Here is a 14,405-nt window from a genome sequence, read left to right as displayed (position 1 = left end):
TTGACTATATGCGTGATTAAAATCAATGGATCCGCCACTTTGTAGAACTTAGTAGTGCATGACAGACGCCCACTTTGAAGAACCTGGATGTGATTACTGTTAGCCCCTTTTCACTAGGAATATAAATTTTGTCAAGCAGTGATTTTTGAGATTCAGTGATTTAATCCGAATTTGTGTTTGTCTTTAAAATACAGACTAAAATAAATTCTCTCACAATCATAATACTGGATTAAAACTTATATGAATATTACGCAACTTGAATAAAAAAAATTATTAGAATTTGAAATGTATTTGTTCATAAAGCAAAATGTAATAATATGAATTCGACGTGATTTCAACCAAATATCAACGTTTGTACAACCGAAAAATTTCAACCAAATCGCAACCTACCGTAATTACAACCAATGTTCACTTTTGTTAAATGTTGATATTTGACGTTGAATCAACATTGAAGTTTCAACGTTGCATCAACTTTCATTTGCAACCAAAAATTAACCATAAATCAACCAAAAATTCAACCCATTTTCAACGTTTATTCAACGTTGAAAATTGACGTTGAAACAACGTTATGTCTCAGCGTTGCCTCAATTTTCATATGCAACCAAAATTCAACGTTGATTCAACGTTGAATCAACGTTGAAATACCTGCTGGGATCTCTCTTCTTCTTAAGCATTCGCAGTCTTTCCATCTTTCAACACATTAATTGGTAAAACAACATGTACACATGTTAGAAATACTCGTCGTTACAAAACCATCTAGCGTGCCTGTCTGTGTTAAACCTTCGGCTCTTATCTTTTCACCAAGTTTCGTAGGATTTACCGCGAAGCTACACACAGCTTCACGGACATCTACGCGATGATCACCTATTCTTCTAGGAAAAGCGTCTTCTCCGATTGGTATCACTCCTTTTATGTGGCAATATATAACAATTGAAGGAATCAATTCTATCGTAGCATCACTATTATAGTTAATGGAACTCACATTAGAGGCATTAATCAATGTTATGTTACTATGTTTAGTAAGAAGGGTATTTATATCAAAATCCGTTAATTGAACACTTAAAGTGCTGATAGAATCATTAATGTCATAAATCAACATGCTAGAGGCTTCGCTGCTACAGGTATCGATACACTGTACAAAAATGTCAAGTCCCCATATTCTTTTCCCTAGGTTGCATATTTTTGAAGTTTTTGTCATAAGTACAACTGTATCAATACCAACAAGCGTTTTATTTTACCGACCCACCCATATACGCAGAATATCATCATTGTTGTCAACTGTTTTTAAAATTTCTTTTTTTCAATTTATCTACATGTATAATAATAATGCTGCTGGCCAGACAGTTTTCTGGTTTTTGTGTACAAAACTCCCTACATATATTTCTCATTTTCTCTGCAGAAATTAACGAATCACAATGCGCTTTCTATTACACCTCTGCTGTTTTCCCGAATACCCTGTCGAATTAATTTTTCAGTACCATCTAAAATTGAAAAATTGTTTTTTCAACTCTGACGGTTTTATTTGAATCACCTTCATCTAATTTGATATATTTCTCAATTTCTCCTCGAAATGATGTTCTTGAATGCCATTGATTTAGGTATTGATTACATATTTTAATTGTTGGAAATGAAGGGACACTGCCAAGGTAATAGGTGCGCTGTAAATCTTTTCTTGGCTGTGCATATGCCTGGAACCGCTGAATAGATTTAACGATATTTTCATCTGTATGCATATACGTCTTATCTAATAAACCACGGTAAAGAGGATTATTTAAGATTAAATTGGAAATAAACACACTAAATTGTGACATGTGATTATAGATAAAGTTTGAACGTTAAGCAAAACTTACATTAAATCTTGACACCAGCATTTGTTTGATGAACAAACTGTGGCTCCATAGCAGGAAGCAAGTAGTAAGAAATATTTATGAAACATTTTATCCATGTACATACAAACAATGTTTAAAACAAGTTAATGATAATGAAGTTGATGAACCAAAAATGTTAAGAGTCTCGTTTAAAGTTATTATCCGTAGGTTCTATGATTCGATGGAATTGCCTTGTCAGCAAATACAACCTATCATTAAGCCAAATTCTGATCGATATTCTTGATACTAATGGGTAGCAGCTACATGTATTTATTCAAGAAGTGGTGTAAATGAGGTGTGGATACTGAAATTCCAAAGAACTTTTGGAAAATTTGAAATTACAACGTTTTACCAAAATCAACAACCTAAAAACACAACCAATCCCTGCGATAAAGTCTAGTCGTTTTTATATCGTTGACAGCTGTTTTTCAACAAAAATGGTACTCGTAAATTTTCTTACCTTGTAATTTGTCATTTGCAAACTAATTTGGTTAAAAAACGTTCTGATCGTACACAGAAGTACTCTTAGGTTGACATAAAAAGGATGTGCGAGTTTCTGATTGACAATATCTATGTTGTTATTGGAGAACAGGTCTTCAAACAAACCTTTTGGTATCCCCATGGGACCTACGGAATATTCCGTTAAGCTTGAGATAAAAGATATCATAGGGTCTGACACATCTGTTTAATATTTGGATATTTTACTTGAAATAGATATTAATGATAATCCAACAACCAAGCTCCATGATGACCTTAACTTTTCAACCGTCAACATCCTTATATTTTGCAGCAAAATACCTTAATTACTAAGTTGATTCGATACACAAAACCATGCTCCACGTATCTACAATTCATAAGACGAGGTAATTTTCGACAAACACGTTGATGCATAAGTACAGTTAATGATTATGTAATTTCCATTTTCATCGCTTAAATCGTTGTGGATGTCTATTTCGCAATTATTATTAAAAAGAATAGCAACACAACGTGAATTAGATTTATACGAACTGAAAAAAATGCCCGATAACCCCACTGTGTTTTTTAAAAAAAATTTCGTCATTCTTAACGATGTGTGTGTCTTGGAGAAATAAACATGATAGTTCTTTTTATGAAGTATCCAAAACAACTAATCTTTTACTTTTATCTCCAAGACCCTGGTAGTTAACTATGAGTATGTTTAAATTATTGTTGTTAACCGCAATAGTACATAAACATCAACAAAGAATCAAATGAGTGCCAAATGTAAAGGAATGGGAGGAAAAAGGGGGATAGAAACGTGAAAGAGAGATAAAGGTGCATACTTACAAAAAGGTGAATTAATCTGATTGACATCAGTCTATTGATGTATTTACTGATGGAAAAATGCATTTATCAATCTTCACTTACCATGTGTACGAAATTTCTGATAAGTAGTCCCAAAACAAGTACAATCGGAAATACAAATTGCAACATACTGTATGAGTAAGACTGACTGTGAAACTAATATTTTCTCGGAAAGAACTCAACCTAGTGGAAAAGTAGTAAAACTTAGAAAAAAAAACAGTAATTGTTTTCATGAATTGAAAATTTAAACACAAATTACTTTTGCATGTTACACAGGGACAGCTTTTATTGTATGTGTTCGTCTATTTAATTTTTAGTAACAAGTGTGGCTGACGGCTTTGTTTACCAGATCCTTCATAATGTCAAACCGACGGGGACCCAAATGTCTACCATTCTTCCTCGAAAAGACAACCGCTACATTTTATCATACTTCTCTCTCAAACAATACCTTAAACAGTCGACGTCCTGCTCCGTATTCCCCATTATCACAATAGCCGCCATGCACTCGTCCTTGGATATCTTTGAATCGGTACACTAGAATGTTATGGTTGGCACAAGCATAGCCCGTATTGCGTAGAACTTTTTCGTATACGTTCCTGGGATGTGCATTTGTGTGAATTTCGGCGATTAGTGAAGTATAGGTGTTCCTATTTTCTGTTACGCTATACCACTTGCTTACATCAAATTCTTCCAGGTTTTCAATTTCGTCCTTGTCCAATTTGGGTATATCTTCAGCCCTTGGTGGTTGCACCGTGTCACGGTACACGCTTCCATTTGTAAAAACCAGCTTGTTTCCCACTATCTGTGTTTCGACATTTTCTTCTCGAAATTAATTTCTCATCTCCTGCAGTTTCTCTTTACTTTCATTTATTTGCAGAGGAGTCTATGGAAGGATATAGAATGGCATGTCGTTAGCAGTACCATTTTCATTCTTTTCACAAATAGCCTAGAGGATGAGTTCTTTATCGCTGTAGTTCTGTAATTTCCCCTTTATTGTCCTTGGTTTAGGGTTGTCAGGGAGTTTCTGACCAATTCGGTGTATCCTGATGAAAGCAACTTCCAAATTCAAATGCTCCTTGATCAACTTGCTAACTCTAGTGTTCAAATTTTCCTGGTCATCTTCAACTAAGTTTTGTATGAGAATATTGTCCCTCATCAATCTCCCTCTGAGGCCCACTTGTTCATTCTCTTGCTCACTGACTCTTCTATCTACGTTAACGACGATCGATTGACTTTAAAACTTGGGGTTCTTTTTAATTGTTTTCTAATTTCAGCGTCTCAATTTCCCCAACATTATCTTCATGTTGTTGTCCGATGTATTTTATACGATCATCTAACCCATCCTCATCCCAAAGATCCCGATTCATATTATTCACTGATTGCTGTAAAACATTGATAAGAAGGGAATTATTCCTCTCCTCAATTTACACCGCGATCACAGTAGTTATTGGTCACGTGATTTATCGCTTTATCTAACTTTTATTCGGGTATCTGTTCTTGTTTATTTTTTCACAGCTCCCCCTTTACAAACGAGAGTGAGTGTATTTCTGTGTGTATTTGCCGCAAATTATTATTCGATTGATTGTACCTTTTAAATTATCACATAAAAGAAAATTAATAGATACATTTTGTTGTAATATATTTACATTTTGCTCAACAATGATAGATTTAAAAAAAATAGCGTGATTTACTATGGGATTTTCAAAATTGAGAACAAAAGTACATCAAAAACAAAAGAAGACATCCTACCCAAGTTAAGAAGAATATATGAATAATGCAATATAAAATTCAAGCTTAAAGAAGATTATTTTTACCCATCGTATATTGTTAATTATTTCGTATCTTACGCAACAGCTCATTATGTCTTCCTTTATATAAAGTACATACTTTAAATGTCTCCTCCCATTTTAATGTACATATATGTAATAGAGAAATCACACTCTGTTCGAAAGAAAATGTTCCGGAATTTGTATATGTGGTAGGTGTTCAAAAAATGGCTTATATTTCTTAACACTCAAAGTCATTAATAATAAATGTACAGAATTTCAATCAGAATTACTATGTTATGCACTATGCAAATAAAAATAATGCTATATCCTCAATTATAATCTGTAAAATAAGGGCGAAAGAGGGACCAAGCTTCTATTCTTAAGTGGAAAACTCCTTTCTCCAGAAATGATTTGAATGCATCTGTAATAAAATAGCTAATGATTTTGCTGATACATGTACAAAAGGAATCAGTCGGTAAATATTTAATGAGAATCCAATGTTTTTTTGCGTTTCATCTTGATATCAACGGGTTTCAGTCATTAATAAAGGGCAATGTTTGGTAAAAGTGAAAATACATCGTCAACATCTAATACGACGATTTCTTCAACAGTTGATGCCTATCATACAGCTGTGTAACTGTGTAATGATTAGTTTCTAAAAAAAATGTGCTTGAAAAAAGACTCACGGGAGATAAAATTAAACGGTGTATTTTGCAGCTATATACCTTCATGACCTACATACGGAGTGTATATATCTCAGTTGAATCGATACGCAAGAACATGCTCTACGTATGAACATTTTCTAAAACGAGGTAAATTATTAACTAGCAAGTTGATGAAACAAAAATATCAACAATCTCGTTTAAAGTCATCATTTCGTAATTTCTATAGTCTATACAATGACCTTGTCAGCAAATACAATTTATCATTGAGGCAAATGCTGTTTCATAGTAATTGTTTGTCCATTATCTATACACTGAATTAAAGACGGATTTTTCCCGTTGTTTCCCGATCATGACAAAGAGCACACAGCGGGTGTGACAGGTAAGCAGGGGATGCTCACTCCTTCATGGCACCTGATCCCACCTCTGATGTTTCTGAGGTTCGTGTTTGCTCTGCTCCTATTTTGAATTGTTTTATTTACTTTGAGATTGAATATACTATTCGTTACCTCCATATTCTTCTTCCCATGTAGCACAAAACGTTTTCATAACATTTTATTCCGGTTGTAAGGATGATATTTTAAAACGTTTTTGACATAACATTTGTAAAATGTTTTTATAACGTTTAAGTTAGGTTATAAGGACGTTTTTAGAAAACATTTCTCAAAAACATTTTAAAAATGTTTTTCATAACGTTTAATACTGGTTGGAAGGAAGTTTTTTTAGAAACATTTTTGCATAACATTTTATAATGATATCAAAAATCATTTTTTTTTATTTAAAAAGCATGGTAAAATATGTTTCCACATTCCATTGTTTGGGAAAAAACTATTTAAAAAAAAATCACAATATGATATTAGAATATACACAATGTGTGGTGTATTAACTGTGTTACATTGACTCAAATTTTAAAGAAAAATATTTATTTTTAAATTGAATGAAAATCATTAATAATTCTGGGTACAAATGTTAACAGAAAACATGAATATAACATGAATATAACATTGTCTGAAAACGTTTGGAAAACATCGTTAAAACATTATAGGAACAACAAATATCTATAATTCAAAACTTATAAAAAACATTTTTCATTTACTTTTTGTTTGTTTGTTGTATAAATTACTTTGTATCTTTTAAAGCATAATGAGGAAGAAAAATTAGTCAAAAAAGTTTTTTTTTTTATTCAGGTCTTCTTTTTTAATTTCTTTATTCCATATTCCTAAAAACATTGTGAAAAAAATTATAAAAAGCCGTTTTAAAATATTTTTTCTAAGATATGATGTAGTTCAACAAAGTAAGGCAGTGCATTGTTTCCTCTCTGATAATGTGTTTATCTAAAGTTAATTGAGTAACACAGCGGGATGCCGTGGTCAGCGCTGATGCAACCGCTCCTTGCTGCAAACTGTCTCCACGGGATCTATATAGGTCAACTTATCAAGATTTTAAAAAAGCCGGGCAGCATTCTTGAAAGACAAAGAACAGGACTTGGTGAATATTTTACATCACCTATGGTATGTTAAATTCAAAGTAGTATTTATTGTGTAAACATGTGTAATGTGTAAAGAAAATGTATAAGCCTAAATCATTCTTGGTACATTGTAAATGATTGTACATTTCATTGATAATTGAACTGGGTTGAACATGTTGAAGTAAATTGTGATCATTTAAGTTTATCATGATTGTGTATTTACATATGTACTGTGACTTGTGTCTATTTTCTTTATTAATGTGTACTTTAGTTTAACCACCCCATGCTTATACGATGTACATTTGTGAATTGATTTTTAAATTGAAAGCTTCAAAACATGATTGAAATAGATCAAGGATATTTTTATGTGCGACTGTGTGTGGGAGGTGGAGGGGATTAACAAGTTGGTTAAATACTTCTTTGGAATTGTAAAATGATTTATATTTATATATATTTACCAATTTACCATTCTTAAAATGAATATCATTTTTTCATTTACAGCGGCTGTTTGCAAAGAATAAAATATACCTTTTTGAAGATTACATGTAACATGTGTAATGAGAGGAATTGGGCACAATGAGGTTTGCTCCACAGCATCCTGGAGGGATTTATTAATTCTTTAAGATATGTTTGAAGTTTCTTAAAAAGAATGAATTACGCAGATATATAGATTTATTTAAATTACATTTTATAGACATGTTGCCAAAAACATATATACACACTTTCCTTGTATTTTGCGAGAAATGAATATTCATTTTGTTAATTAAAGTTATTCTCTTTATCTTTGTTTTTCAGAATGAAAGAAAGAAGTCCAAGGGATGATCTGCAAAGGAAGAAGGATATTGTGATTTTTTTCCTAATTTAAATTGTGACAAATCTTCTCTGTTACGAAGACTGTTATTGACTCACTTTAGTGATGTTGTTTGTTTTTGCCTGCTTTAACCAAAAAACAAGCTCAGTTGTCTGGCAGGAGAACTAAGGAACATAAAGACTGCTACTGACTGTGCGGATGTTAAAAACAGTTCATGGTTTACATTAGTGTAAAAATTTAAACTAATTAAAACTGAAGGAAGTACAATGATTTTATGTTGTAAAAAAAAATTAATTGCTTTAAAACATTTGTTAGAAATTTTCTGAAAACGTTTTTAAAAATGTTTTGAAAACGTTTTCAAAAATGTTTTCAAAACATTACAGGACAATGTTTGTGAAAAACGTTATGGTAACGTTTAAAACACCATACAATATAACGTTGTAAAAACATTTTAGAAAATGTTTTTATAACATTTTGAAAACGTTTTAAAAATAACGTTGTTGTGCGACCTGGATTATGCAGGTTGTTTCGTGCATTGAAAGCATTGAATACAGAACTATTAAAGTTTACAATGAATTCAAAGATTAAACGTGTCATTTACACGTTTATTGGTACTGATTCCTAATAAATGCGTTAAAGATACCCGATCGTCAGCCATGAAAGATAAGTCTTTATTCATAATCTTTTACTAAAAGTTTCAAAATGAACCTTGAAATAGAAATATTTTCAATCTTCAATTGGCATTGTAAGCTTCTCTATGTGATTCAATGTTTATTAAATTTCTTAGAAAGGATCTTATAAAAAATTATATTTGTATCCCTTAAAAGTATTTTAAACAAGCTAATTCAGAGAATTCGTGTCCCCCGCTTAGGGAAAAAGTCGGATCCCCCTGACTGAATTTGTAGAATTATTAAATGTATACTGAAGCAAATAAAATACATGTATGTCAATATGCATATAAAGATTTGATTGCTTATTCTTTATTATGTGTATAGAAGATTCTTTTTATATGGAATATTTATCACACTGTAATGGTGGTTTTATAACCTCATATTTTTTTCATTTCACATGCTGAATACTATCAATTAGTAAAAAAAGAAAAGCATTTTAAAAAAAAGGATCGTCCGAGATTCGATCCCGGGACCTCTCACATGTGAAGCGAGAGACATACCACTAGACCACGGAATCGCTTTACATGAATTCAAGTATATGAAAACTGAAGTCACATAGATGTATATATTCATTTTCGGTATTCTCAAAATTTTACACAATCCATGGTGTTTGATTTATTTAGCCTTTATTAAACAGTTCTAATAGATGTAATAAGAATATAAAGTCCGCCAAGAACCTGTTCTATACGCAATAACTCTCCTCATGCCCCTGTGCTAAAAATAGCGACATGTAATACTATAAATACTAATAAAACAAACAGGGCGGGGCACTTTGAGAGGGGTGAGAGAGGTCCTAGGGAGTTTTGGTATAAAATTACATTGCATAAGCTCAAAATCTTCTTGAAATATCGCCCGGATGATAGTGTTACACACAGATAAAATGTATAAATTTACAACATTGAACTTTTACTTTTTGACCTCAAAATCAATAGGGGTCTTTATTAGGCCACAGGGAGTTGTTTTGTAAAATTTCATTGCAAAAGCTCAAATGGTTCTGGAGATATCGCGTGGAAACGAAAGTGTTTTAACAGACAGAATTTGCTTTTTTATGACCTTGACCTTTGACCTTTTAACCTCAAAATCAATAGGGTTCTTCTTTAGTCCACATGGAGTTGCTATGCTAAAATTGATTGCAAAAGCTCTAAGGGTTCTCGAGATATCATGTGGAAACGAAAGCGTTACAGACAGACAGAAAGACGGACGGACAAACCCAAATTAATATCCCCTACTTTTCAAGCGGGGGACAAAAATATGTGAACTTCCAGCAATCAAAACAAGTTCACTAGGTCGTTCGTGGTTCCCAGACCGGCAAAATGGCGCGAAGCAGAACAAAGAAATTCAAGTCAACATACATAAGCGTTCACAACATTTCATTTACTCCTGCTCCGTTGTAATTTCGATGATGTGCGCATGGAACAGGGTGTTCAAAGCATTGTATTAACGTATTTTGTCAGTCAAACACAAAAAGTGTCAAATATTGAAAAGCATACACAAAAACCACCCAAAGAATCTCAACAAAGTACATATGATTATAAAGGATAATCCAACAATAAAATGAATAAGAAATTCTTCGAACAGAGTTGAGTTTTGTACCTGCGATAACAAGTGATTGAATGGCTCACATAACAAATCAAGATGACTGGCGAATGTATGTTGACAAGGCAATGCACGCTGGAAGAATAAAAGCGTGCGCAAAATTAGCGGAATCTGGTCAGTTGCTGATAAGAGATTATCAGATTACAGGAATGTAAACTGGCGAAGAGAAAAATCAAAGTTGTGCTTCTTGTCATGTCAGATGTTTTACATAAATTAATTTGATATTGTAAGTTAAGATTTTAAAAAAAAATACGTGTTTAAAAAACATTTCCTTATCTCCTTTTAGTCAAACTGATGTTTTTAACCTGAAATGTAATTAGAAGTGATTATTGATGTTTTAAAATGACAGGAAATGCGTTATAAAATTTTAGAACGATGGAAGTAAACAGAAAGTTTATTTAACATGTAACGATGTGTATTTGTATTCAAAATTAAATTTTATTGTACCTTAAATTTTATATTTTCCAAACTATTTAATAGTATCGATTGAAAATTAACATATTATTAACACCCCCTCCTTTAAGCTACATTTTCAAACCACCTTTTTCTTTAAGATAACAGGGTGTTTTTTTTTTTCTTAAAATAATATAGGTAGTAATTATATATTGAACAAGACTTTCTTCTGAAACAGTTATGTGATTTTTTAAAAGTTAATTGATCAAAAGGGTTTAAATTGCATAAATATTTATAATAATATTACACTTTAGAATCTAGATAAAATTATCAGAAATGCATTTCACATTGATGTAATGAATGAAATGTAAATATGAAGAGACGTTTCAAAAATGTCTGAATTAAAATCACCATGATCAGAGTAAAGAAGAAGGTACGGTTTGAGCTTTATTGTGCCCTAAAAATTTAATGTTCTTAAAAAGTTATGAAATTGGCTTTAACAATAGTTGAGTAGATGAATATGATAAATCATTAAAGAATATGGCATGAAGGAGGACCTTTCTGGAAGTATGACGTCATTAATTTGGTGCATTTCTAAGTTTAATGCAGGAAAGCCTCAAAATGACTTATTTCTGTGCGAATTTTCCTTTAAAAAATAGTGTCTGCCACCGTCGCCCACTTTAAATTTTGGATATATTATGTAAACTGCTATGCAAAATCACATATCTCAAAATCTTTCCGGGCGACGGTGGCAGAGTGTTTTCTTGAAGAAAATTCCACTAAAAATTGATGTCTCCTGCAACTTTTTAAGAAAATACGGGAAAATGCACAAGTTAATGATGTCACAATTAGAATTGAAGAGGTCATATGAGAAAAACGACTTGTATATTCTTACTGCAGGGAATTCCTGTGATTAAGAAAGAATGAATTTTGATTTCTTATATCACTTTCATATCTTCAAAAAATATCGGGCTTCATTTGTATTGAAACTGTGCCTTCTTCTTATATAACAAATGATAAAGAATATTATTATAGCCTATGCATAGTCCCTTTACATGTATAATCTATACAAGCGCAAACAGTTCATATATAGAGAATATTACATACTAAAATCCATATCATATGTCATATCAGCCTGAGTGGCCTGATATGGGGCCCGAGGGCTGATGTGACATATGATATGGATTTTAGTATGTAGTATTCTATTTATCATATATTTAAAATACTTCATATACGAGTTCACATATGGTGGTTGAAGAATGTTTGTGCTTGTTAGTGAGTTTTCTTTAAAATCTAATAGAGCCAATTTTAGGTAATTGAGAAAAAAATAAGACCACAAATGTCATTAAAGAATTATTTTATATGAATAGTTAAATAAAATCAAGTAAATTAACTTTTAAAGTTAATACAAACGTTACTTCCGGTTTGATATGGATTTTCGGCCCGACGGTCCGATACGTGATGTGGCTTTTCGGACCGGTCCGTGATATGGGGTATTGTGACGTCACCGTATCACACCGTGCAGAATCGGTATATTTACTACTAAGTATATGATAACACTACATATTCATCAGATTTGAGACCGTATTCACCGGCGGCATTGTGAGGGTATAATCAACAACCCAAACAACGTTGTAAACAATGGTTGCAAGGTATGTATCTGAGCAGGATGAATTGTTAGACAAACCTACCTCAGGATTATTTTTAATCATTTGGACGTCTTACACACATACGGAAACTCAGAAAGGAAAACATGGAGGTTATATTTTTTTAATTTTCAATGACGGAAGTTCCTGAATAAAATGGTGATGTCAAGCATCGGAACCCTCGATATTTTATTTATTCAAATTCGGACAACAAAAAAGATTCCATAAATGCATGATATTATGATTATTTAGACAAAAAAATAAAGCGAACTAAAATGTTCATTTAAAGTACAACTATATATTAATATAATACAAGCAGACACACCTACAAGGAAGACATTTTATAGAAAGATAATTGAATGTTAATAATTCGTTAAATGGTTGCCTTATATAGCCATTCCCTTGTAGGTTTTCCTCTACACTGTGGGAAGGAGAAGGAGATAAAGCAATCCCGGAACCAATTTTCTGAACAGATAAACACCTGAAATGAACCCTGACAAAACATGCTACATAAAAGAAATACTAATTGAGATTATGGATGATACATATAAAGAAAACAAAGTTTTGAGATAAATATCATTGAAAGAATTTGACATTTTTTCTCAATTTAATTAAAATAATATTAACCGGTATTTTGCTATGAATAATTCATTCTGTTTACATGTTTTTGTCAATAAATTATATAAGAAAATCTGCGTTCATAAAGGTGAAACCGTATTTTGTTAAGCGTTAAAATCTTCCTTGAGTGAATCACCATTTTCAATGTAAATCGAACGTCCTTGTTCAATTCAGTTAATAGTCTAGGTACCTTACAACTAGGCATTTAACAAAGACAGAAATGGCTTCTTTAACTATTTTTTTCCTGATTTGTGGTGTCTTTTTTGTCTTCGAATATAATGATTCATACGGTCAGTAAAATAGGGGCACATACTATTTATTTTTTTTTCTAATCAAACGTATTTGATTGATAAAGACTGTTCTCTTTTAGTTCTTTAACATCCCCTAGTGTCAAACGTGAAGTTAATCTGAATTATCAAATGAACATTTTGTGAGTCTTATTATTCAATCTCATCAAACCTCCTTTAGATTTACATTATTGTCATGAAAATTTTCTTTTATTGTCAGAGATATCTGAGAATTCGTTCAACGGATTATATTTAAATTCATTGTAACTTTCTTTATGAAATCCATTAGAAATCCATGACGCTCAAATTTCTATAACACACGCGAAACCTTGTCAGAGCGCGTTATAATACATAGTAGCAGTTTCAATACTCTAGAAACATCAAACTGTATAATGACTCAATTTGATTAAATTAGAACCCGGTTAAATTAACGTAAATGTACAATAAATCTGCTTCTTAAATTTATTTTTCATTTTTCCCCTCGTTTGGTTTGCGTTATTTAACGCTGCAACGTCACAAATAGCTCTTACGTCTAATAAGCTCACCAAATATGAAAGGCGTTTAATTCACATCAAAGATTAACGAAATAAACAAATATGAAGAGGGAAAGTTATTACATACTTAGTAATAAATACAGGATTTTTGCATATGCGATATACCTGACGTCACAATAGCCGTATCAGCCCTGCTTGGCTGATATGGATTTGCGGGGCTGCTACGGATCAATATCACGCCCTTAGTAAATTAAACATCAAAAAACAGTAATTGTGATCATGAACATATTTTGGGGGGTTAACATTCTCTTAATTATATCTTTTTGGTATAAGGATAATCTATTTGACAAATAAAAGATTATTTTCAAATTACGGATCGGGCTCATTTGAAATAGAAAAAAAATCCTAACCGTATGAGACAGTAGGCCGTGCACATGTAAGACATCCGTCCATGATTATTTACTTATTTTCTTCTCAACTTAATGTGTACTGTATTTTTCCACATCACATCATATATAAGCCTTCGACCATTAGAAGCCCTTGGGCCCTCAGCCCTTTTGGGTGATATTGGTCGAGGGCTGATACAGGTTGTGATATGAAAAAGAGTATTTTTATTCTCTATTTAGAGATTGTAAATAGAAGCATTAAACTCATATATTTGGATGTCATCGGTATTCAATTTGTCGGCACGGCCATGTGTGTTATAGAATCGAAAACATCAAAAAATATGAATTTAATGCTTCAAAGTATTTGCAGTTTTGCGACAACAAAGTTGCAGCTGATATTGCTTTAAATAATC

The sequence above is a fragment of the Saccostrea cucullata genome, unplaced genomic scaffold, assembly GCF_032062105.1.
Source record: "Saccostrea cucullata isolate Sc308-1 unplaced genomic scaffold, CSIRO_AGI_Scuc_v1 ctg697, whole genome shotgun sequence".
Classification (NCBI taxonomy): domain Eukaryota; kingdom Metazoa; phylum Mollusca; class Bivalvia; order Ostreida; family Ostreidae; genus Saccostrea; species Saccostrea cuccullata.
The sequence above is the reverse complement of the archived record's forward strand: the minus strand, read 5'-3'. Positions refer to the sequence as shown.